Source organism: Ambystoma mexicanum, chromosome 2p, assembly GCF_040938575.1.
Source record: "Ambystoma mexicanum isolate Mex_15411 chromosome 2p, UKY_AmexF1_1, whole genome shotgun sequence".
In the NCBI taxonomy this organism is placed as follows: domain Eukaryota; kingdom Metazoa; phylum Chordata; class Amphibia; order Caudata; family Ambystomatidae; genus Ambystoma; species Ambystoma mexicanum.
The window spans coordinates 689,519,585-689,546,291 of NC_090923.1; positions in this window are offsets into that span (position 1 = coordinate 689,519,585).

Sequence of the window (26,707 nt, forward strand, 5' to 3'; positions counted from 1 at the left end):
ACACGCTTTAGTTTAGCACAGCGTCAGAGGTCATCCCAACATTATTTGGACTCCTGAGCTGCGTGCACCTCATGTCAGAATGCACTAACACCCTCCGCAACATGCTTCCAGTGGTCCAAACGCTAGGCAGGTGTAGTGTGACAATTTGGGACCACTAGCATCTCACGTTTGTGTCCCGACATGTAGCCGACAAGGAAGTCCAGTTCCTGCTTGCTGAAAGGCTTCTTCCTCAACGTGCCAGAGGCCGCAGCCATGTCTGGGGCCCCAGCCTCTTGTGCAAGAGCAACCTTCCTCCTCTTGGACAGAGGTCCGGACCCTGACTGGCAAATGCCACCCTGATCAGTAGGGGCTGTGGCGCTGGTGGGCTGGACCAAGGGAGAGGCAGGTTGAACTACGACAGAAGGCCTCACTTGCATCAGAGTCTGCTGGGTGCTCATAACTGGACCCAGCGCAGCAACCGCCACTGTGCCAAGGTCATTGACCGAGACTGTCTGGCTGGCAGACTCACAGCTGGGGTGGTGTCGGCTGCACCTGCCCAAGCAGTTGCCAACACCTGGCTGCTCTGGGCAGCAGATGACAACACTGCCCCAGGGACATGTGCCTTGGTCAGAGCAGCCTGAGTGGACTTGCCTTGTGCCTCCTGACCACCTAAAATTCTGCCTGGGAATCATCAGGTGCGAATGCATTAAGCGCTGGCCGACCCTGAGCCTGGGTGGTGGTCACCACAGCTGCACCTGCAACTACCACTGGGCCCGTGGCAGTCGATGAAACTGACTGCCAGGTCACATGGGTGCCAGTGTCAGATGCAAGAGCTGCAGCTCTCGGAGCCGCAGGGAGTGGTGGCATGACTGCACCAACACGTGGCAAAACATCCTGCCGAAGTGGTTCACCCCTGCCTCTTCCCCCTCTGCAGCCACCCTGGACACCCTGGAATCCCCCTACTCCCTGGTCACCCCGGCCACATCCCTGACCACGCCCACCATGTGGAACACGCCCAGCTGAGGCGCCCCTCACCTTTCGAGGCCTCCCAACCATGGCACAGATATAGTAGTGCCAATGGGAGGTGCACACGACAATTGTCCTGGGCACTGGGCAGATGTAAACAGCACCGCTGTGCACCTGCAAGGCTGTATGTGACCACAGTGAGAAAATGACAGGTTATGCAATGCTCAGGCACCCCAAAACTGCAGTAAAACCATGTACGCAACCCCCGGTAGCCCACATGTGTGTAATTAACCTCCCACAGTATGCAGTGGCACCCAGGGACACAAAAAACACGTATGCATGGGACACAAAGGCTACTATGACCTCAAAAATTTGTACACGATACACAGGGGACCCGCAGTGGGAAAAATAGCGTGAGCGACTCGCCGTCTGACTAGCATGGTAATGAACAACACGCGTACGCAAGACCCCCGCCAAAAGAAGAGATACGTCCTCGATCCGCTGTGAAGTAGTGATGGCGCGTGACACAACAAGAAGTAGAAACACATGCGTCGGTCTCCATGAAAAGAACGTACAGCGAACTGCTGGGAAACTCCCACCTTTAACCCACCAGAACACCTTACCTACACCAACTAAAGATCCCGAATTATAACCTAAAAACAGCAGGGGGCTCCAGTTTTCCAGTGCTCGCAGCACAATGTTGGAACACCCTCCCCACTACAATTAGATCGGAAGCCGCATTGTGGCCATTCAGAGCCATGGTAAAATCATGGCTACTAGCCTAAACACCCAGATTCTCACCGTCATGACCTGCTAGCCGCCGCTCTCCACCTGTAGTAATGTTTACTCTACCTACAGCATAGTCAGGACCAATCTGTAACCCGGTCCGCATTAGCCACTGTAACTTTTATTCCTCATTCCATATTCTCTGTACATACTTTTCTTTTCTTGGTATATTCTACTCTTGTATGTAAGCACTCAGAGCTTGGACTAATGTACGCTTTGTCTGTTGTAATATGATGTTCGTGCAACGATATGTAACCCTGCTGTACACATGATTATGCGCCCAGTTACCTGAAGGTTCAGATGCGCTTTATAAATAAACTAAACTAAACTAAACTAAACTAAACTAAACTAAACTAAACTAAACTAAACCCGTGCTGAGGACAACGCCCGCGCACATTACGTCACTTACATGCTTAGGCCCTTTCCTTGAATTGCACTCATTAACACGCGGACGTGCTTTTTTTGCACATGCGGATTCACTATGCACCCATGCCGAGGGAAATGCACGCGCACATTACGTCACTTACGCGCTTACGCGCTAAGGCCCCTTCCTCGAATAACACACTGACGCGCTATTTCTTCGTGTGCCAATTCACTCTACATCAAGCTGGCCACGTAACAACACACAGAAGACCACACTCCTGCCCAGAAGGTCATATCACTGCCCCCCAGAGGCCTGGGGAGCCTCCTACAAGCCATCTGCTGCTGCCTGCCTGCCTGCCTGCTACCAACAGTGCCCTGCCATTTGGTGCCTGCACATCAGCAATCTGCAGGGGTCCAGTTGCTGTGACCACCCTTGCTGGAACAGAAGACTCCCGACTGGTGTACCATCACTCCACAGCCCAGCCCCAGGACCCAGTTGCCCACCCAAACCTGCCTCGGGGGTTGCCATGTCCGACACAACACCATCAGGCACCAGTGGCAACCCCCCAGCACAGAGTCAGAGGGCTGCCAGCTTCACTGCCAATGAAGTAGGCATCCTGGTGGTGGTGAAGTCCTGGGACATAATGATGCCCTCTTCTCACCATTGCGCGCCATCAAGGAAGAACGGAAGAGGATCTGGAAGGACATAGTGGGTGCCATCAACGCGGAGGGGGTGGCACCCTGTGACATCAAACATGTCTAGAAGTGCTGGGATGACTACACGTTCAAGACCCTCAAGAAGGCCGGCGCCTCTTGGATGCAGCGGATGCAGTGGGTCACCGGGTCCACCTTACCACCCAGCAGATGAGGGTCCTGGAGCGCATTCGCCCAGTGCTTCACCACCAGATCCTCAGGATGCAGGCTCATCTGGAGTCGAGTGGTAAATGCCCATGCATTGCCATTCAAAACAGTGCATGTTGCAGTGTAGTGGTAGTTATCTGTTTGCCTGTATGTGTGACATGGGTCATGTATGGATGTGTCTGTGCAGGGACATGATGGTGCTGCATGAGAGTCAAGTCAGGCGTGACCCACATGGATGGTGTATGTGTTACATTGCATCATGCGGAGCAGCATGCAGAATGCACACATGTATGCATGCCTGTGACTGTACTTGGATATGTTTGGGGTGTGAGAGATGGGTGCTGCTGTCCTGGACATGCATGGTGTACATGTGCGTGTGTCTGAGTAGTGAGCGAGTGACTGGTAAACGCCATAGATGCATGACACATGTCCGTGATGATGTGTTGATTCACTGATACAGCCTAGTCATCCTTGTATCCACTGTGTCTGGTGGTATATGGGGCCAGATGCATGACCCTCCAATGATGTGTGTGCATGTGATCAGCATGTCCTATGATGCATGTGAGTTTCAGGCCACCATTGGATGTTGGACATGGATGCAAATGTTTGTTGCATGTGCCGTGCCTCTTCCTGCATGTGTGTTGCCTGCACTGACCCATGTGTTGTGGAGGGACATAATGGAACTGATGTTTGACAGTGCCACTCATGTGCTATTGTTTTGTGCCTAGGATACTATTGTAAAGTACCCTGATGCTTGTGTTCAATGTCTCCCTTTACATAGCGGCGAGTGAAGAAGTTGGCAGAGATGGCGCTGTGGAGGAAAGCGGCAGGGATGCCTCCACCGGCCGGCGATGCAAGGCCCAGTCACCCTCCCAGGACAGTCCATCATCCGGGAGCGAGGGGACTGGTGCCGCGTCTGCCACTACGGCTGCAGCATGTATGCACCCCCGGAATACGCGTTCCCCGCTCACGCCAGGCGAATCGCGTGTAAAACTCCCTGCGCACCCCCAGAATACGCGTACCCCGCTCGCACCAGGTGATTCACATGTAAAACTCCCGGCGCACTCCCAGAATACACGTATCCCGCTCGCACCAGGCGGATCGCGTGTAGAACTCCCTGCGCACCCCCCGAATACGTCTACCCCACTTGCACCAGGCAAATCGGGTGTAAAACTCCCCGCGTACCCCCGGAATATGGGTACCACGCTCGCGCCAGGCGAATTTCATGTAAAAATCCCTGCACACCCCCGAATACACGCAGGCAGCCCATCCACCCTCCACATGCCCGCAGGCAGCCCATCAGCCTTGACCATGACCCACAGCCAGCCCATCACCCCTGACCATGACCTGCAGGCAGCTTACACTACAGGGGACCACCCTACACCTCTGGGCATGCCCGCAGGCAGCCCATCACCCGTGACCATGACCCGCAGGCAGCCCACACCACAGGGGACCACCCTACACCTACCTGGCGCAGGCAAATTACATGTATTCAAGGGGGTGCGCAAGTTGATTTGCACACATTTTGACTGCCACGAGCGGGGTACGCATATCAAAGGGGGTGCGCAAGTACATTTTCACACATTTTGGCTGCTGCGAGTGGGGAACACGTATTCAAGGGGGTGCGCGAGAACATTTTCACACGTTTTGTCTGCCGCTAGCAGGGTTCGCCTAGTTTTTCACGCGATTTCAGTGTAGCTGCCCTGTAAACTGGTCCAGGGTTAGCGCGGCCCTTTGCGCTGTACTGGGGATTTCAATGTCTTTTCCTTGCGTAAGCGGCGTTCTTGGGGGCATAACTGGCACTGCGGGATGTTCGCTGCGCCACAGCAAAAAATGGCTTTGGGAATCCATGAATACACAGTGCGCCAGAATGCTGTTTAGCGCACACGGCTGGCACATGCTGGCGCACGCTCCCTCTCTGCGCTGCCCTGGTGTGCTGCTTCTGTGCTGAAATCTATAAATTGCACCCAAAATCTGTCCCTTTCGTGTGGGCAGCACATTTCACGACCGCTATGCCCACTGCAAGCTGTAGCGCCTTAATGAGCCTATCCAATATGGTGGCATGCTGCACTAGAATGCCTTCCGCCTTGAGGTAGCCCCTCTTTTTCCAGCACACTAATCCTGGGTACACTGTTGTCATCACATAGGCGGAATCACAGTACACTGTTACTTCCTGCTGTGCGTGATTCTCGAGTGCGAATATCAACGCCAATAATTCTGCAGCCTGTGCTGAATAATGTGAGGGCAACCGTGCACTAAAATGAGTACTCAGAATTCCCAATTCTCCATGTGCTTCATCACCGCGGCACCTGTATATCTCTGTCCATCATTCTGATCGAACCATGAGGAACCCTCAACAAAGACGATTTCTCCTTCTGCCAATGCATTTTCTTTTACTCTGGGAATCTCATCATAAAATTCTTCATAGTTCGCACAATCATGTATTGGCTCTCCTTCAGTGACTGGCTCTGCTATAAACATAGCTGGGTTCACTATTTTGCATCAAACTATTTTAATTGTTGGATTCAATATGAACGCTTCATAAGCAGAAGCTCTCTGAGATGTCAATGTGCCTTTAGGTTTCTCTAAAATGGCAAATGATGCGTGCTCGACAAAAAATGTCATTGGGCATCCCATCACAATAGTTGTAGCTTTTTCTATGGCGAACGCCGCTACAGCCAAACTTGGTTCACACGGGAAGTGACCTCCCATTACTGGGTCTAAATTCCCACTGTAGTATGCCAGGGAATTGTACCCCAACAAAGCTTTCTGTTTAAGGGCTGCTGTCATAACACTGCCATTTGTGTGTGAAAACCGGTAGAATTCCTCTGCATAATTGGAAATCCCTAAGACTAATGCTGTGCAAATGGCCTTTTTTAGTTCAACAAACCCTTCCTCCATTATCTTAGTCTACATGATTTTCTCTTGTGTTGCCTGTGCTTTCTTTAAGGCTTGTAACAAGGGTCTGATTTACAAACTGTAATCAAAAACCCAGGCTCTGACGTGGTTGCAAAGCACTAGAAAACTGCATGCTTTATCGTATGTGGCTTAGCAGTTTTTGAAATGGCTTCAGCTCTTTCCGGGGAAACTCTTTTCCCTTCATGTGAGATCAGCTGGCCTATGTACAGCACCTCTCGTTGACTATATTGTAACTTCTCCTTGTCAACTTTATATCCTTTCTCAGCAAGTATACTCAATAGCTGAATGGAATTGCGTCTGCACTCTTCCTCTGTTGTGCTGCAAATTAGGATGTCATCCACGTTTTGCAAGACAACACTCTCTAATGCAATGCTGCTTCAGTCCATCTGCAGTACTCTATTGAAAATCGAAGGAGACTCACAATACCCTTGAGGTATGATACGATAGGTTACTTATAACACGCTTAATACCCAGAGGTTTCTAACCGCGGACCCGGGGATCGAACCTGTGTTGCTCGTGTCATCTTGCTTCCAAGGCGATCACGTTGCCCCTAGGCTATCCTCCCGATAGTCTTTTACTTTTCAGACAAACTTGTCTGAACTTAAATGACGTCAAAACCTGTGAATCTGTGTGCAATGGGATTGAGAAAAACACATTTTTCAAGTCAATCACTGTGAAATATCGTGCTTCAACAGGGATATTACATAGGATCGTGGACGGGTTTGGGCCTAGAGGGAACTCGGCCTCGACTATCTGGTCTATCGGGGAAGGTCTTGTATTAAATGCCAAGACCCTCCCTTTGATTTTTCAATCAGATAAACCGAAGCATTGCATGACGATTATGACATCACTAGGATGCCCTGCTCCATCATGGCAGAAATTGTCTTAAAAATCCCTTCATTTGCTTCCCTGTTGTGCTTTTGGTAAAATTGCTCCTGGTTTCAATTTAATCGTCACTTCTCTGACTCCTTTCAGAAAGCCTAGGTCATAAGGACCTGTAGTCCATACTGAGGCAGGTACCTGTGCCATGTCGTCATCAAAATATTCAGGACGTTTTTGTGCCAACATCATTCTCTGAGGCACCTCTCTTTTAATCATTTCCACCCAATAAATAAGAATTACCTCAAATGTCATCTCATCTTCACCTATTTGCTCTTCAAATAGATTGTCATCAATGACATCAGTAAATCTGTAACCTTCCCCAATGGTGATTATTGCACACCATCATCTGCCTTCATCATCACAACCATCAAGCAAAGCCATCTCTCCTCGCACTATGGCTGCTTGTATTGTTAAGGGAAATACTTGTCCTAATTCCTCATGCATAGGTATTCTTGGTCCAAACAGAAACTCATCTGGGGTTATCATTGTTTTGTCTGCAAGGCCTGGTATCCATGACATTAATATGTGCACTCCATATGCGAATATCAGTGGTTCCAGTGGAATAGCTCTCATAGTCATTTGTCCTGCGTATGCTTTAATCATTTCGCACACGTTCAAATAATGCATTCCTGGAGTTGAACATACTATGCCCTTCTCCGTGAATGAGATTGGAATGTTTATCTTTGTCATTATGTCTCATCACAATATATTTACAGGAGTCTGCCTCGAATACAGCAGTGGCACTTTCATGTCACATTCTCCTATGGAAACTGGAAACTTCTTTTGTAAAAGGAACACGACTTGTTGCTTCTGTTAAGCCCTGAGTATTTATGGCATCGCTGGACAAAGAAACATGCCTTCACGTATCCACAGTGCGTCGCACCCGTGTCTACTAAGAAAGAATTTTCCTTATCCCCTATAAAGACATCTACACTTGATTCCTTGTGAGTGTTCGGTGTCACTGAAATGATCAAACACATCAGGTCTCCTAGTGAGCTGTCCTAGTCCATATATAATCTTGTCCCACACTGAGTGAATGGATTTCCTCCATCACAAGTCACATCTCCTCTTCCATAATTCAGCACCTGTACCTGTTGTTTGTGACAGTTGCATCAGAGACTGTTGAGACTGGCACTGTGGAAAATGTGTCACCTTCTGCTGTGGTTACAAATTTTGCTGTACTCCTGGCACTTGCTGCTGCACAGTGTGATTCTGTGCAACTCAAGTTGCACCCTGCTGCGAGAACGCAGGTCGATTCACCATTCCTCCTCTCGTGAATTGGTAATTTTGCACCATTCCTAGACTTCTGCACATACGTGCTAGATGCCCTGTCATCTCACATGTCCAACATATTGGCGGTGGTCTGATTATCTGCCCATTTTGCATATCCTGGTTTCCATTTTGCATACTTTGAAAACCTCCCTGATTACTCTGCCACCCTCTTCCTCGAAAGCCTCTTCCTCTTGGGTAAAACCCATTTTTGCTTTGATCGAGCTGCCTTTCATTATTGACCTGTTGTGTATTTTATCCATATGTACTAGTTAACATTGCCCCTTCAATGGCATATTTTGATAATTTTATCTGCACTAATTTAGCCTCTTCGCCCTTTCATGCAGCATCATTTTTGAGATATTTCTCTTGCAGCAGCCTGCAATAGTGCATGATGGTCTGCTGAATTTCAGACCATGGCTTGGCCTCAATCCCTACCAATTTCTTGAGCTGCTTCTGTACCTGTTCTGGCAGCCCTTGGCATAATATATGGTAAAACAAGGGTATAGATTTTCCCCCAGGATTCACGAGTTTCCAATACCCAGGCGTCTTGGAAATTCTGACTGTAAAGCAATGGATCATCTGGCCCCTTCATCTTGCGTGTCATTATAGCTCCCATATCAGAAGTGTCTGGGTATAGCACTCAAAGCGCTTTCCATACCGCAGTTCAACAATTGTTAAACAGTGCACCGTAATGCGCGGTATTAACTGTAGTCACTCCAGGATACCGTGCATGTGTCCACACATCGTCAGCTCTATCACCAAGTATGGTGATTAAAAGAACCTTAATATCCCCTATAGCTAAAGTGTTTCCTCCCGTCATTTTTTCTAACACATGTATCCATTTTCCGGCTCCAGAGGTCAACTTTGGGAGTTTATTTTTCAGAATTTCACTATCCATCTGCGGCAGTAGGTATATATTGTACCCTTGTTCCTCCTTTTTCTAATAAGGGGAATTGCAACACATTAAACTCCTTTTCCTCTCTCATCATTTTTCTGTCTACCGCAGGGGTAATATACCTGCATCGCCGTCTACCTGGCAATGTCCTAAACATGCTTACATATGGTGGTGGAGACATCCCCCTCTGACAGTGGGACACTCCTTCATGCCAATCTGATTGTATGGTTAACTTTGGTGCTTTAAGTGCAGACCCAGTAGAGTCCGACCATCTTATTCCCTTTCCCCTAGAGATGCGTCTTTCATCACTTCGCTCATTTTCTCTTTCTTCACATTCCTCTCTTTCTGTGTCTGATATTGTCTGTGCCCAACTTGTGCATCTTCTCTCATCCTTCTCATTTTTATAAAATGTCAGCCTATCTAAGGAAAGTTCTCTATGTCTGTTACTTCGAGAGGCATCATCAGTATCATCCAACTGAGTACTCTCAAGACGCTGAACCTCTCCTTTCCCTTGGGGTATCTTTCTAGCCCCATCTCATCATATATTCCATCGACTGTCTCTCCGACACTTCTGGTGTTGAAGTCATCTAGATTTATTCTAGACGTGCCTGGTACTGAATCATACTCAGGAAAGAATTCTTCTATATCTTCCCAATCTATTACTGGATCAGGTTTTTTAATCTCTCTTAACAGATATTCAAGTACCCGTGCTCTCTGCCTTCACTTGTGTTCTATGTCGTCATCAAATTCTCAACGCTTCCTGGCTTCCTCTCTGACCCTATCTTCTTCTTGTTTCCTCGCATGTCTTTGTTCATGTCCCCTTCACATTTCCTCATCTTTCTGTCTTTTTATTCTCTTCTCTCGTATCTTATGCTCTTCTTCGTCTATTCTCCTTGGTTCTATTCTATCCTGATCATCAGCTGTTCTCTGCTTATGATCACGTTTTTTTTCTTCCGTCTTTCCCTGTTTTCTGACCTGCTCATAATGGTATAACTGCTCTTGTTTCTGCCTATCTTTTTTCCTAACCCCCTCATCTCTTATCGTTTTTCCTTTTCCTTCTACTTTCCTTCTAACTCGTCCTGATCTTCCCCTTGTGTCATATCCTCAATGCCTTTACCATTGAGTTTCAATAAAATCTGACCTCCCATCCATTTGTTCTGTGTGAAGGCTATCTCATCAGTCCTACCCTCATTTCCTTTCCATCTCTTTACTTCTCTTCTTGTACCTAGAGATGTACTTGCTTGCTCTTAATCTCCTTTTTCCTTTTCGTATCTCTCTTTGTCCTTTGGGACTTTGGAGGTTATATCTCTTTCTCTGTCCTTTTCTGAGCTTTCGTCACCACTTTGCATAGGCGACTCATATGAATTGCTATATCCCATGGCTGGTTTAAGTTCCCTTAATGGGTACAATCCTTTGCTTTTACTAGCTTTGCTTTTTGTTTCAGACGGGGCGGGTGACGCAGAAGGCTCTTCATCCCCCTCTGTGCATATATTCAGTATCCAGTCTAACTGTGGCTCCTCCTCTTTTTCTTCTTGGTACATCTTCTAAAGTTCTAAACTAGCCAGGAGTTTGTCTAACTTTTTTCACGTGTACGTGGCATGCAAATATGTTGTCATGTGCTGCAGGACCGTTTTAGATAGTGCTCCTTCTTGGGACCATGGCATAAACATTTTGTCTGCGGTCCCTTTAACCCATTCCACACTGTACTGTTTAAGCTTAGGTGCATGCTTCGGCAACTGTTTGCACAAGTGTATCAATGGGGTAATGTCTTGCATGCATAACCTGTTTATTCTCTCTTATGTAACACTTTATTAAACTTTACGTTTCACAAACAAAATCAACAGTATGAGCGAGCACCAATCGTCGCAAGCTCCATTCCTGTTTTTTCAACAATAAATGTGCTTTTTCACTTTTGTCTACAACAACCATCAATCCATGTCATGCAACATTTTTCTTCATAATCGCAATCTTCATGCTATTTCAAAAAAACAGTTTTTTACCTTATGATGTCATACATTAACTGAAACACATAAAACAAACAGACAGACTGTGGCCGGTCAGAAAAATATCATGCCATCTGCTTCCTCAAATGCATCTTGCCCCTATTTGTATTCCAATATGGATATGTAAACCCATCTCTTCCAGATCGTCTTTAATCGATCTGGTCTCCTACGTCATCCCATCAATCAGGACTTTAGATGAAGGCTTCTGATAGTGCCCTTTAAACCTAGGCACTAGGCGTACTCTTATCACGGCCACACTCACGATATCTCCTTATATTGCTCAGCCACACTCGAGTCATTGTTTTCCCTTTATACATACATTTACATTATACTCTTACTCAGACGTTATATTTGTCCCACCTCCCTCTGTTACCTTCCCTTTAGTTGCTTTTTAAGGCATGGAAGCTTTTGCCAAAGCATTCAGTCTTTTTTACTTATCGTTCACATGTTTTTCCTCTCCGGACGCTCGGGATCACCGCCTTCGTTACCGCCTTTCCATACCGCTTGTTTGATCAGCTACTCGTAGAAGTGGGAAGGGGTTTTTGGGACAAAGGGAGGGTCACTTCACACCTAGCCTTCAGGGTTTTTTGATTAAATTAACCACTATCTACGGGGAGCTTCTCGCTCTATCGGCCAGATTGCAAAGGACTCATGATATTGCCGAGGACTCGAAGTTACTTATGTCGACGGCCGATGGGTATCTTGTCTAATCTAACCACCTAATCTCTGCTACCAAGTGAACTGGATGGTGTCCAGCCAGCCCTCTGACTGGGGATCTCCAAACAGCCCTTCAGATGAGTATCAGTACCCTGGAGATAGATGGGGATTCAGATTCGTACTCATGCATCAAATAACTATGACAACTCAATAGTTTGGCAAAGGGAGTCCATTTAATGACAAGTACATAAAAAAGGGAGTACAATGAACATCAGCAATCACTCGATCTTCTCTCTCTCTCTTTACTTTACTTATTTGCATTTTTAAAGCGCTCACACAGCCCACAGGCATCAAGGCGCTGTTACAGGAATTGTTTGTTAGTTGCGTATTTATAACACGCTTAAATACCCAGATGTGTCTAAGCGCGGACCGAACCTGTGTTGCTTCATGTCGTCTTGCTTCCAAGGCGACCACGTTGCCGCTGAGCTATCCTCCCTCTCTTCAAACTCCAAATCAGTTTTGGAAAAAACACAGTATTTATAGTAAAGATTTGTCATCATTGACATGCAATCTAAAAGCCTAACATGCAACGTGATTGCTTATAGGAAGGGAACTTTATCATAGGTACTATTTCTGTATGTGGTAATGGGCAGAGGGGATAGGACAATCAATGTAAGGTGGGGCAACTAGGCCCTCCCTTCAAAATGGCCACTATGAATGTCACTAAAAGTATGACGTCCTATTGGCTCTACTCTCTATAGGACCCTAGATTACTCAGACCACTAGGATTGGGTTGGCATCAACCCCACTCATACTTTTTTCCACTTGCATCTTAGTAGCATGCAGAACAATCAGCCAGGTGCAGGGAGCTTATCTGCACCACAGCTTTCCTCCAATTATGTTACAATCATTCATCACGTCAGTGGTCATGTGTCAATTACTGCCTTGTAGTTTGTTCTCGAGTCTGCTTCTTGGACTGAGAACTTTTAGGGAGTATGGATATGGCGGAGACCATGCGTAGGTGTGAAAGTCTCATTCCTCCAACCTTCCTTGTCACGTGACTAGGACACCGTGAAATTGACATCTTCTTCATTTATTTTGTGTATTTGATTTAATTCTACCATCTGTGGCTTATCTTGACCTTTCTGAACAGGATACTCTGTTATTTTCTCTTTAATTGTATCCACTGTCAGCCTTTCCCAACCAGATACAACCTTGGGTTCTTTGCATGGATACCTTCAGCTGAGTTTCACTCCGTCTTAATTCTCGATTTGTTTGCTGCAACACTCTCCTCTTGAGACCTTTAGTAACTTTTGTCCAATTCTGCTCATGTGCGTAGTGAAATTATACTCATATATAAAGTGCTTTTCAGGTATATTTATGTACATGTTGGCGCTTGCCTCAATCTACTTCACTACTAAGTATATGTAAGCTTCACAATTTCTTTGCTTCTTGAAGTTTCTTGCATCTGTACCCGTTTAAACTAAGTTAATATCTTCATCATATATATGACCTAAATTTCTTCATCTTGGGTTGAAGATATCATTTTCATCCTAAGTACCGTCTTCTTGACTTTGTTTTTCATCAGCTTTCTCTGGTCTTATATCATCTATGCATGTGTCCGTCCGATGTCTTATGATGTCACCATTTGTCTTCCTTTATTATCTTCTTGGCTTCTAGGGGTATTCCATTCTGACAACCCTCATTTTGTCTTGACTATAGATATGGTTTTCTCAATGGGTATCTTACTGTCTATGTTTTCTTAGGTGTCGGTACTTCAATTGGTGCTGTTACTGTAATAAGCACTGGGCAGAGCCCTACCGCTGCTCTTTGGTAGTTTATTTGCTCTTCATACGTCACATACTTTTGCATAAAAGTACCGGGTACTACGAAGGGGTTGGCTGGAGTGTGGATGACACCTGACACTTCCTCTTCACCGCACTGGTGATAGTGGTACTGCTAATACCAGCATTTTTTGTTGGTGTGGTGCTGAAATTACCGGCAACTCTGAGCTGCAGGTAAGCCCGGCCTCCCCACCACTCAACTTATAGTTTGGCATTGTGGGAAAAGTGGCAGTAACAGAATTACTGCTGGCATTCATTATGAGATTGCTTGTAGGCTGCTGGTAGCACCTGCGGCATAGAGACAACGCTTACCATTCCCATCGCCCAATATCCTGGAAATACTGGATATTACGGTGGCAGCGTAACGTTAAGTTCCCATTCCTCAGGACTCCATGGGAATGGGAATACTGAAGCGACTGGTACCGTTAGTAATGGTGTTGGTGCTTAAGTGAGTCATTTGTCAATAGGGGCATGAACTACTGGCAGGTCAAGACTGCCAGCAGTTCACAGCCCCTACCGGCAAACTCGGAGTGAGCCATTCCAGAAAAGGTGCTGGTAAGATTTGTTACCAGAACTTTTTGTCCAGACCGTATCACTCCTAATTTAGCATCATATCTCCTTCCCACCTTGGTACGAACAATGACTATCTTGAGTGATTTCTGCATACACACCAGAGTTACAGTGCCCTCTCGCCAATTATTACCAATTTTTCAAAAGAAGCAATCTTTCAATGGGTCTAGAACACAAAGATATTTTTCATTATTCTTATTTGAATTGTTATTCACAAAATTCAAAGTCACATAACATAATTCACCTGGAACGAAATTTTCAGTACTTATTGGCAACGCAGATTTGACACTGCTACCCTGCCAATTTATCAAACACACCTATTACTTACAAACCACTCATACATGCCACATATATATAAAACCAGTCATAATTAACGGACAAAACACAGTAAAATCGTGTAAAGTTGTAAGTAACTAAAAGGACTGGATACATATAACCAAAAAACACATTTGTCTACAAATGTCCACATTTTTCACTTGTTTGGTGTTATTGTGTACAGGTTATATAGCCATTACTTATATTGTTGCAAAAGGTCTACTTCTTAGAGATATATATGTATCCAGGTGTCTCTGGAACCATGATGTGACTACAAATGTCAAAGTCTGTTGACAGTTGGGAGAAGCGATTATCTTGAACATATTAGCATTGCAAGTTATTTGCTGTTTTCCATCAGTTGTGGAAAGCATCAAATCATTCATATAGTTCACATCCCATGGCTGTGGCCTATAGTTCAGGAACATCTCAAGTTTCCTGGTTTGCATAAGCACTCTGTCACTTAGTGCAAGGTTATGAGGAAATGACTTCCTTCTCGAGCTTTCTTTGTCATTGATGAACGTTCCATTCTCTAGTGCTGTACTGTCAACAATGGTGGGCACCCGTCTTGAGGGATGTTTCGGGATCTTTCTCCTGAGAAATCTTCCCATGAAAGAATCAGCAGGACCAATACCAGTAGAGGAGTGTGGTGTGGATTAGTAATCATCTGGGAATTGGTAGTGAGCTCTGTTCATGTCATGTTCTTGGCCGGCTACAATTTAGAAAACCATTTGAAAGGGGCACCATCAGACCTTAGGCATCACCATTGGCGCTAAGTCAGACAGGCGTTATTCATTGGTTATAGATGCCTAGACTATGTAGGAACTGTTTAAAATCTCTGCCGTGGCGGACTGGTATCCATTCTGATCACATTCGGGAGTCCATGAGTGGTAAACTCTTTTTCCATTATGGGGATTAATCCACCAGCTGTGGTGGTAGTGGTGATGCATTCTACTTCAGGCTATCCTCACCAGTAGTCAACCATAACAATATAATGGTGGTCATTGCCTGTAGAGTCAATGGGCCTCATTACGAGGTTGGAGGTAACGGCATGGCTGCCTCCAAAATCGTTCCGACTCCGGTATGGTGGATGGAGCAATTACCGGTCCATTCCGAGGTCGGCGGGATCAGTAATTCCCCATTCACCAGAGCCATTCCCCCTTCCCATTTGAGCCCCCATGGGGCTCAATGGGAAGGGGGAAGGCGGCAATAACGGTACCACAAATTGCGGTTCTGTTATTGACCCCGGTATCCCTTTGCGGGTCCCGTCCTTAACGCCTGGTAAAACCAGGCGTTAAGGAAGGACCCGCAAAGGGCACTAGTAGTAGGGCGGTAAGGGATTACTGGCACCGGTGCCCTTACCGGTGCCGGTAATCCCTTACTGCCCACCTCGCAATGAGGCCCAATGTCTATGCTCGTTTCCATGGCTTGCAACTTCTTTCAGCAGACATGAGAGATGACAGTGTGTGTATTGGTGCAGTGGCTTGACACCAGATGCACAATTGTATGTTGTTATCTACTTTACTCTCAATGCAGGGAAACACAACCTTTTGGCGTAGCCTTGCTTTTGCCTTTGCTACCCCTTGATGGCCCTGGTGTGCTAGATTGATTACTTTTTCTTTCAGGCTTTCAGGAATTACTATGTGCATATCTCTCAGAAGCAGTCCTTCCAGTAATGCAGATAGCTCATATCAGTTTTTCCACATCATTTATATTGCTTTTTTGAGATGCTGAGTGTGATATTGTAAGGTCTTGGTGGTGAGCAGTTGTCCCCACCCTTCTGTCTTGACGGCCGATAGGATGAGTTTGATGCTCTGTTCCCTGTTTGATTAACCTACGATTTCATCCAGGGGCCTTGTCTTGGGGACTGTGGCTGCTGTGCTTTTGCGTGGTTCTCGCGGGTATCGACGTACTGCTCATCATGTTTTGAGTCTTGCTGTTGACATTCAGGATGTCTGGAATGGAAGTTGTCAGGCATATCATTGCCGCTCTTCCAGGAATGTGAGAAGGTGGGCTCTTGCAACGGAAGCGTGGGATGTAGCTCCACATTGGACATTAATAGCGCTTGTGGTCTGTTTCTCCATGTTTTGACTGGATGTATATTTGGTAGTGCCTACACCGCCACAGGAGTGCTAATGCCTCCATTTTGATCTGGGAGTTTCTTTGTTCCGTGCCCTTTACTGGCATTACCAACTGTTCTTATGTCCCTTTTATACTGGTTTGCGTCAATACTGCTCTAAAATCAACTCGACATTTATTATCATCCCAAAAACAGACCTCTGAAATAAAGTCATGTGAAGACGGTACCAAAATATTTCTCATATAGGTATTGGGCAAATGCACCAAAAAACGATGACGTCAACCGGAGTGCCGAATGCATATAGGTGACAGGGCCATCGCAGCTAACCAAGACACAGTCGCATTAGTGAACATCATGGGACAAGCACAAGTTAGACAGCCCCGGGTCCCAAATTCTCTCCACAACACGTACGCCTATTGTGGTGAATCTCCTATACCCATACATGCATCACATCATAATGCTATAGAGCTGACCATCACCACAGGGAATCAATACTGGTGAAAGCCCAAATATAACAATCACTCAAACATTTATCATGCATTCTGAGGAGGCAACGCTCCCCATGATGGCCGAGGGACCAACCATGATCATTACCCAAAGTGAATCTAAGACAGGCGCACGTTATGTCTCCCCTTTCACTAATTTAAAGAAAAACCGACGAATATGCTGAACATAGGCAAGTAAGACTTTAAGCCCAGCAGAGATCACCCTGTCAGTCAAGCAGGTTCAGGTAAACTAGCTTCGGCCCTGAGGGAGCATGCCAAAAGATATCCAGGCCAAAAAGCACTGACCAATAGCCATCAACACCAAATCAGATCCCCGCTAAGATTTCTGAGGAATGGGTGGCCCGTTTCAGGGAATGTATAATTAAATAACTGAACACCACTAAGTTGATGCCTGTTTCTTCTGTTGGAGGAGTGGGGGGGGTGGCATGTCTTCAGACACTAATGAACAGGCGTCCTGTGATGTGACTGTGCAGAGACACATGCAGGAATATATGCCAATGCGTGATGACAAAGGATGTCTCTGCAGGAATAAAGGATTTCCTGCAAACGAGCTGGCAGCCAACTGAAGGCACTTGAAAGGCCTATGCCATTATTTCTAAGAGCCTCATTGCTGCAGAGCACATGTCAAGAACAATCAGGCCGCCCACATAGATAGTCACCATGGGGGCGACCTCCTTCAGGAGGCAGCAGCGGTCTCATGCATGTGCACCAACAGGATGCAGAGGAAAAATGTGTGCACACACTCTCACCATGGGATATCGAGTCCTGTTCTTTCAGCTGATTTGCTCTGAATTTTCAAGCATTTTCGGAAAGGGCTGCCTCTAAAGAATCGACCCCATGACTGATGTATTTCTAGAATGTACTTTCAAGATGACATATTTTTAGTCATACCATTTTAAAACCTATGACATTGTGAGTTCACAACTGCACACATTGGCTAATGTTTCTCGGAAAGTTATTTAAGAATAGCTGTATAATTGCTTTTCAAACTTTATGCAAAGCAACTTTGCTAATGTTCCGTCGTAACTTTTCAAGCAGTTCTGAACAGTACTGAACTGCAAGGCTCAGGTGCTGCCAGGAATGTTAAATGCCTTGTGTTGGACAAGCATTTTAAATACAAATATCTATTGAAATGCTTTGGACTAAAGGAAATTAATTGGGCAGCCTATGCTGACAACTGGGGATTCAAAACAAGATCTGATGCTTCAAATTAGGGTCACGTAAGATCACTTTAGAGCACGACCCGAGCAATCTGTTAGGCAGAATCCTAGGCAGTTCTCTTAGGGAGCACTACAGAAGATTAGGACCACAGGTATATGCAATAAATACCCTTTGGTATCAGTCTGTACCACACAGATTTAGTTGGTAGCTGTGGCTGAGCAGTCAGACTTATCTCAAGAGGGAGATGAGCAGTATTCAGGGTTTACACAATAGGACTACAATACTATGGAACAAGGAAACACTGACCAAAGCTTTGTATCAAAAACAATATATATATATATATATTACACATTCTTAAATTCAACACACAAATCACTATTATCAAAGCAAGTTAAAACAGTCAAGAAAGGTATACACAACTCCCTATTTAAATTGTAGACAAGAGTGAAAACCAAGCAAAACGGCACAGTGTAAATCAAGCAGAAATGGCACTCTAACAATTTCTCAAAAGGGAGGGAAAGGACAATGTATATAGCTTTAGACTCTGTAACACACCAGCAACACTTCCCAAGTAGATTGTGAACAAGTTAGGTAAGGCAGTACTTCAGCATAGCAATACTTAGGTGAAAACTGAGCAAAATGACACTTCACAATATTAAAAAGGGGGAAGAAAAAAGTGGTTATAAGAGTTAGGTGCACCAACACATTTCTAGGTGAGAAGCAATCTAGAGAAGGCAGTTGTAACAGATTTAGCCAGAGTCAATAGGCCTGTGCCAGAGTCAGTGGTACAAGGCAAAGTGCCCAGGATCAAAATGTTCTAGTAGCTGCAGTCAAGTCTTTGTTTAACGATTTGAAAAGGCGGTTGCAGAAGGTAAAAGATAATGTTAGATGATAGGGGTGGCCAACCCAGTGGGTAAGTAAAGGATTTAAAACACCTTTATCAGTACCAAACTAAACGGGAGGCCTGGCGGAACAATGTACCTTGAAAGTGGAAGAGGCTCTGGTGGTGGCAGTAGTTCCTGGCAGTTCCTGCAGTTTTGGAGATCCAGCAGAGAAAGAGAGGCTCTTGTCATGGAGGAAGGTTCAAGTTACTGCACTGCCCAGGGATGAAGCCAGCCGCGGTGCTGCCAAAACGAATAAAAAGTACGCTCCTTTAAATCACGGTCGTGGTGGACGTGTGCCTGGCTATCCGGTCTCCGAGTGCAGGGCACTGGTGATTCGACCAAGGCAGGTCCTGGAAGGCAATTGGTGAACTGGTTGGCACCACCAGCTCAAGGGAAGAAGACTCTTGCAGGCAAAGATCGTTGGAGAAAAGTGGTGAGGATCTGCAGCAGGGCTTCACCGGTGGTTCAGTCATTGCAGATGTCTTCAGCTTTTCTCCACTTTGGGTTTCTATATCCAGTGGCGACGTCTTGTCTTCCAGTCCTCAGGACCCTGCTTTTATGCAGCAAGACCCCCATTCATACAGCCTAGCTGTCACTCACACAGTGAGGTGGCTCTCCTGGCGGGAGAACCCCCCAGCCTATCAGGACAGAGTGCGACTTGGGTTGCGCAGGCAACCCTTTCCAGGATGCTTATTCCCCCTCCCACACATCCTGTCTACCCCAGACTCAGTGGCACAGAGAGGAGGGCTTTTGTGCAGATGCCCGTCAAAAGGATGAACAAAGGATCCCCGACCTGGGTTAGGATTTCAGAGAAAGACACGAGAAAGAAATATTATTACAATTCTGGTAAAAAAAAAAAACAGGATTAAAGTTAATATTAAATAAACCAGCGGTATGTTAGAGGCTGTCAGTAAAACTGGTATCCTCGATTGGGAAAATCCCATAGGGAAATATTTGCGGTCGAATATTTACGGTAGTAACTACTGCCACCAGCCAGAAACTTTGGATAGAGGGACTGGACGGTATCCTCTCGACAATGAACACTAGGGGAAAACTATTAACCCTTTCCAGTACTTCCATAGTAAGATGGGTTGTACTGGTTTTGTTCATAATTATTGACTAGTAAAGTCAATGGGAACTTTACATGCCCTGGGAGACAGTAGTCAGTCCCAGGGTATGGAGTCTATGTTTGGGGGTCACTGTGACACCCCTGTGTTACTGCACTTAGGGTGATGTGTAACACACATGTAAACAGATGATACCTAAGAGGGTGAGAAAAAACCCATAGAACATAAGCACAAAAAATAGCCTAAAACACACATCAGCAATCTGTCTAAGAGTGGGAAAAAGAGTCTCACTCTTAGCAGGAAAAAGAAATAAACCCTTCAAATCCAGCAAAGCTGCTGGGGGACTCTATAGGTACGGGAAATTAGCCTTAGAAGAGAATTCTCCCTAACACAATCAGCAGGTGATCAGTGTCATAAGGAATACAGAGGGTTTAAGCATTGATTTGACCTGCAGTGCACTCAACCATCAAATTATCACTTTCGCAACTGCTGAGCTGTTCTGCCCGTGGTCGTTGCAGCTGTCCCCGGGCCTGCTTTCTAATCCAGGATATCATCCCTTTGGATTCCAGGAAGAATGGAAAGACTTATAGTGGAGATTTGCCGCATGGCAAAGCATCACCTTTCAGTACACGAGCATGTCAGCAAGAGCAAGTGTTCCAAGCCACTGGCAAAGACACATGTATGTAGAAAGAAATCATGCTTTTGTACTAATGTGCATGCCCACAATGGGCTGTCAAGTGCTCTGTAACGTGTCAGACGTGTGTTAAAGATGGAAGGGGACCGTTGAATGAACCAGGCCGCTGGCCATGACATCGAGGATCTTCTCCATGTGTCATAGGTGATCGATTTGCAATGAGCGGGACAATTTACAAAATGCATGGGACAGTACCATACGATGCAGCTCAATATGCCAAGTTGTTGCTTTCGACCACTCTCCTTTCAAGTTGAAAAAACAATGCATATTCCTCCAGGGACTAGAGCAAATATGGCAGCACTAACTTTGGGTGGCTTTGGCGAGGCCTGGGGACAAACACCTATTTTGGTTGGTGTAGAGAGCAATCCAATATTCACTCCCATGTCCAGCCTCCTTCCTCCTGTTCATGAAGGTATGAAGGTACTGGAGCATTGTGAGACCCAGTTGGCTTCTGGTTGGTGGGTGAGATACATAAATTATGCTCTGCTCTCCAGGCTGCGAATCACCTACTAGCTCCACATCATAACCAAAGCATCTAAATCTTTGTATCCAAAGTAACAGTTCAACTTGCTTGTGCATGTCCATACATGTACATGTATACATGTATAAGAAAAGGGCTCCTGTAGGATCAACCCTATTCTGCCCAGGAGGGCATTAGTTTATAAAACACAAATGAAAGGATCGTGAGAGAACAACTAAATGAGGAGCTTCACCCCTGCTGCTCATTCAAAGCATTCGCACGTCAAAGTGCAGAAAGAGAAACACCTTGATGTCAAAACAAAACACATTTTTATATAGTTTATGATATCTCTTATCTTTGTAGTTTGAATATAGTACTGAACATCATTAATTACAAAAAAACACAAGCAACAAAAGTTTGCATCGTAAAACAAAAACAAAGGCAAGTTGGTTCTCTTGCACAACATTCTATACAATGGACATAGTACAAAATCTACTGTCGCTACCCCCGGGGGGGTAGGGGGGGCGACAGGGGTCAAAATCAGATGATCAAGTGAAAATAAAGTCTATAATACATGCGTTAGTGTCAAACAGTCAACATTGGTAACACTGTGTTTGGAGTAAAAATATGTCTACACCCGGTGTTTTGGCCCCGTATAGGGGCTGCGGTAAGCCTGTTTCTTGTTGGGGCCTTCTTCAGGACGGAAGAAGACTGTGTAGTCTGGATGTTCAGAGGTGCTACGAATGCATGAATGAAGCCGTAGGCGTGGAAATCCTGAGGCCAATGGTGCCTATGGGTAGGGGTCACAGAGCGCGCCTATATTAAGGAATCCGCTGGGCAAAGCGGCTTATTTTTTCAAAAGATGTGCCCTATCCTGTGGTATTCGCACAGCACAATTGTTGATTGCTTTAAAATGTACCGATATAAATTCGGAACAAAGTGCCCTGGTGTTTGCAACCGAGCGCTGGTACGTACATGCATGTCTCGTACAATGTTTTTTTCATGTAATATACAAAATGAAATCAGAGCCCCCAGGCACATCCAGCATATATAGTTTCAGTTAACATTTCCGAGAGATACAAGCAAAAGTCTTGCCATATATCCCAGGGACGATTCATTACACTCGAAAGTTCCACATAGAGTTCATCAGTATTATTCACTCATACCATATCATGTAACCAGTTTGAGAGGCTATGTGGACGCTTCCATGTCCATCACATCAAGATGGCCCTTTTGGCCATTAACAGTCCCAGGCTCAATGTAGTGGTCGAAGTTCGTGGGAGCGGTCGGAAGCGGTGCTCCTCTACTTTTTTAAATTACGTTTTACAGTTCCTACACTTTTATTTTAAAAAGAACCCGTTCCGGAATGGTTTAGTTTTAAAATAAAAGTGTAGGAAGGCGTTGCAGCTTGCACTATCAGTGCACTGCACTGAACGTTGCCTTAAACAGCAGGTGCAAGTGTTTGGGAGGGGGCGTGGTGATGGGGTTTGTGGGGAGTGGGTGCAGGCCAGCTGGGAACATAGTTCCACTACTTCTTTTTGTACACTTCAACCACTGGTTCAATGGTCTATGCCTCGGTGTGGTCAGACTGCCTGTAAAACCCCAACATACAATCTACCACTCTGAAGTCCAGCTGTTGCCTCAGTATGTCATTCATTGCTTGGCAGACATTCCCCCAGTACCCCGTCAGATCAGGGCAACTCCACAACATATGGAGTAAGTGTGCTTCAGAATCCCCACATCTATGGCATTACCGTTCCTCATCAAGGTCTGAATTTCATGAGATTCGCAGATGTAAAATATAGCCTATTCAGCACTTTAAAGTTTATCAGTCTGTATCGTGTATTAATTGAGACAATTTTCGGGAGCCTGCAACTATTCACCCATTGCGCATCTGGCAGCTCTGCCCCGAGATCTGCTTCCCACCTTGTCTTAACATTTGGTTCTTGTGTAGTGCCCAACATTTGCGCCAGCTTGCATAATGCTGACATTGAGCTTTTCTCCCTTCCTATATATGTCAGAATATATGTCAGCAATCAAAAAGGTGGATCAGTGGAATAGGATGACACTGGTTAGATTAAGTATAAATCACATGAAAAATTATTTTACTTGCATAAAAATTACCTAAAAAATCTTACATCAACTCATGCCTTCATACGTATCCACATTCATAAATACATTCAAACATCCATCAATACAACACCCTAGTGTAATAATAACATCAAATTGTATTGTTCAAGAATTGTTTTCTAAAAATATTCAATTAACATTTCCTATGATGACCCAGTCCATAATATCAGGTGTCATTATATAACCGGTGTCCAATATCACCAGATATCCCTCATAGAGATCACGTCGACACGTGTTTCGGTCAGAGACCTTCTTCAGGACGTCGGGCTGGGAGCGCTTGCTCCGCCCAGGTCTCCACGTATATGGGCCAATAGCGAATCTAAAAAATATAAAAGCCAGTATGTCATCCCTATTTCTTTTCACAGGTGACAAACAATGTCACAATATGCTTTATAAAATAAGCACATAAAGCCCAACTCACCCCCACGTTTTTGGCTTGCGGGACGGTGAGACAGGGCGTCCGAAATCAATCCTCCATTGGCCTCAATATGACTGTTGAGCCTATGGAACCAACACAAACACCTCTAAGTATCTGTCATAAAACAACCCTCCGCAGGTCTGTACCAGTGAGGCATATCACCTATTGGACGTAACTAAAAAAACTAAAAAAACATACACTAACAACGTAGCTGATGGAGACTCCTATAGTTTAAAAGACCCAGGAACACCTCTAGTCCATGTACATCTATGTCAGATGAATCGGTCACACAAAAATATCCGTACCTCTGCAACAAGATGAAACAGAATTGCAGTGTGTACTAATTGTAGTATATCAATGCAACACCTCACTGTTAATTATGTTAATTATGTCGCAAACAATTCCCAAATGTATCGTATTGGGACAACACACCCATACCAAAGGGGTGTGCCCGTTGTTGCCATATTATGGACTCTTGCACCCACGTGTGTTGGAACCCATCAGAAAAGTACCAAGCATGTCAAACAATGTGACGTGTCCCAGTGGCACCGCCGTTTGTTATAACAAAAACACACTTCCCATGTGCTTCGTATATCCATTTCCATGCGTGTGTGTGCGGGGAGTCAGCAGCAGCCATCAATTAATGTACATACGTGCGAGTGTTCAGTTGCGGCCATCACATCATGAGTAACTCGAAAAAGCACAAAACCCGCGTGGGCAGCACCTCGTATCATTTCCACGCCAGAGTATGTGCACAAATGAGCATGCGCTCGTGTGTACCTTACCTAGCGTACCGCGCCGCTCCCTGCAGAATGGAAAATAAATCCTATCGTCCGGTCCTCCTGCTTTCACATAGCGCCGGAATCTGAAGCAGTGACAGCAAAAATGCGCATTGGTTGCTGCCGTGGACCTACACTTCTAGCTTTCAAATCTCGTTCCAAACCAAACCACTCAGGCTGGAAACCAAAGAAAGACTGACACACAATGCCTGCCAGCCGTACTAACACTAGAAACTAAAAAAGGACCTAAAACATCACTGGCTCAAAAAATGAACGGGCGGACCAGTCTTCTCAAGAAAATACTGCTAAAGCGTAAAAAAGCAGTATCATGCATATTCAATATTTAATAAAAACACTAGATTAAATAGAAAGAAAAAACGAACCTAGGTGCACAGTATAGAGAATAATATATATTGTGACACCAACTATATATTCTTACAGAAACACGTACACACTAAGTAATTAACAAAAACTACACCAAAATAAATAAACACATGAAAAAATCGACACATAAAGATGAATAAAAAATGGAGTAAAAAAGTAATAAAAGTAAAAGAAAAAGTAATAAATGCAGCCATTGAAAAATCAGGCTAATGCAGAAATTAGAAATGCCCCCAAATTTCACTTAAACGTGTGTCACGTACAGCAGTACAGCATGATATCGTGCACAATAGTCAATGAGACAATTAAATGTACACCCTGATAAAAGGAACTGAGACATACCTAAGGTAGTTGCATACATATGCATATTGCACTTATGTGAACATCTAAGTATATGAAACCATTAGACATAAAATACAGCGGACCTGCTGAATTAGATCCATACCCATAGTGACACATTGTAACACAGTGTACCAGAACATGTATAACCAGTTGGACTGCTTTCATGATATATGCACATCTGGGGATAGATCATCATAATTTATTAACATCATTAAATATATTTTCATTGTGTTTAATCTATCCTCCCCAACAATACAATGATGTTCATCCTCAGTTTTTTGTAACCATATTTTTTCATTCTACTGAAACATTCAGTCCCTTCTGGACTGTGTTAAGGGTATATATCCATTTTTGTTCAGTATGATGCAATATGTTGTCAATATCGCCCCCTCTCATGGTATTCTTAATATTTTGGAGTATAAACCACTTCATATCTGTGTCCTTGTGTTGCATTTTCATGAAATGTTCTACCAGCGGCTTATCTACCACCTTATTGCGTATGCAGCTACTATGCTCAGATATCCGTTGTCTCACCTCACGTGTGATCTTGCCCACATAGAGGAGTTTGCATGGACAACTAATGATGTAAATTACATTTTTCGTTAAACAATTAGTGTGACAGTTCATCTTCCATATTCTATTGCCATAATGGAATTCTTTCTTGGTTTCGGTCAGAGGGCATGCAACACATTTACCACATTTATAATGACCAATAATGGGAGGCAATCCCCATTGGTCATTAATATTGGGTTCTTTTTTGTGCTCTAGATAAGTGTGGACTAGTTTCTGTCTTAAGTTTTGATTGCGTTTAAACGCAAACATTGGCTTTTTCAGTAGTGTGCCAGGCTGTTTAATTAGATTCCGGTGCTTGTTGATAATTCTTTTTACATCTGTACTCACAGGATTGAAAGTGGTAACACATACCAAGCGTTCATTCTTCTTTCTTTCCCTGGTGGTCAATCATATCTCTCGATTAGTATTATCCTCTCTCTTTAATTGATCTTTCACTAGTCTGTTTGGATATCCCCTGCTTTTCAACCTATCCTTTAACTGTTCTGCATGGAATTTAAATTCATCTTTCTCAGAACAGTTTCTTTTGATCCGCAGGAACTGCCCATAGGGTAGGTTTTGTCGGAGGCTAGCTGGATGAAAGCTATCAAAATGGAGTAGGGAATTTTTATCGGTGGATTTTTTGAAAAGTGTTGTGATAAGTTGATTCGCAGATTTTTTGACCACAAGGTCAAGAAAACTCACCTGGCGAAAGTTGTATTCAATAGTGAATTTGATATTTGTATCACATTGATTTAACCAGACATGAAACTCATTTAGGGATGTCACTGAACCCCTCCAAACTACAAAAACATCATCGATATATCGTTTTCAAAGCATCAGATGCATGTTTAGAGTGGGATGGTTCATGAGCTGATTATTTTCACCAAGGACAAACTGATCCTCAAAATTAGCCATATATAAATTTGCCACATCAGGGTCAAAAG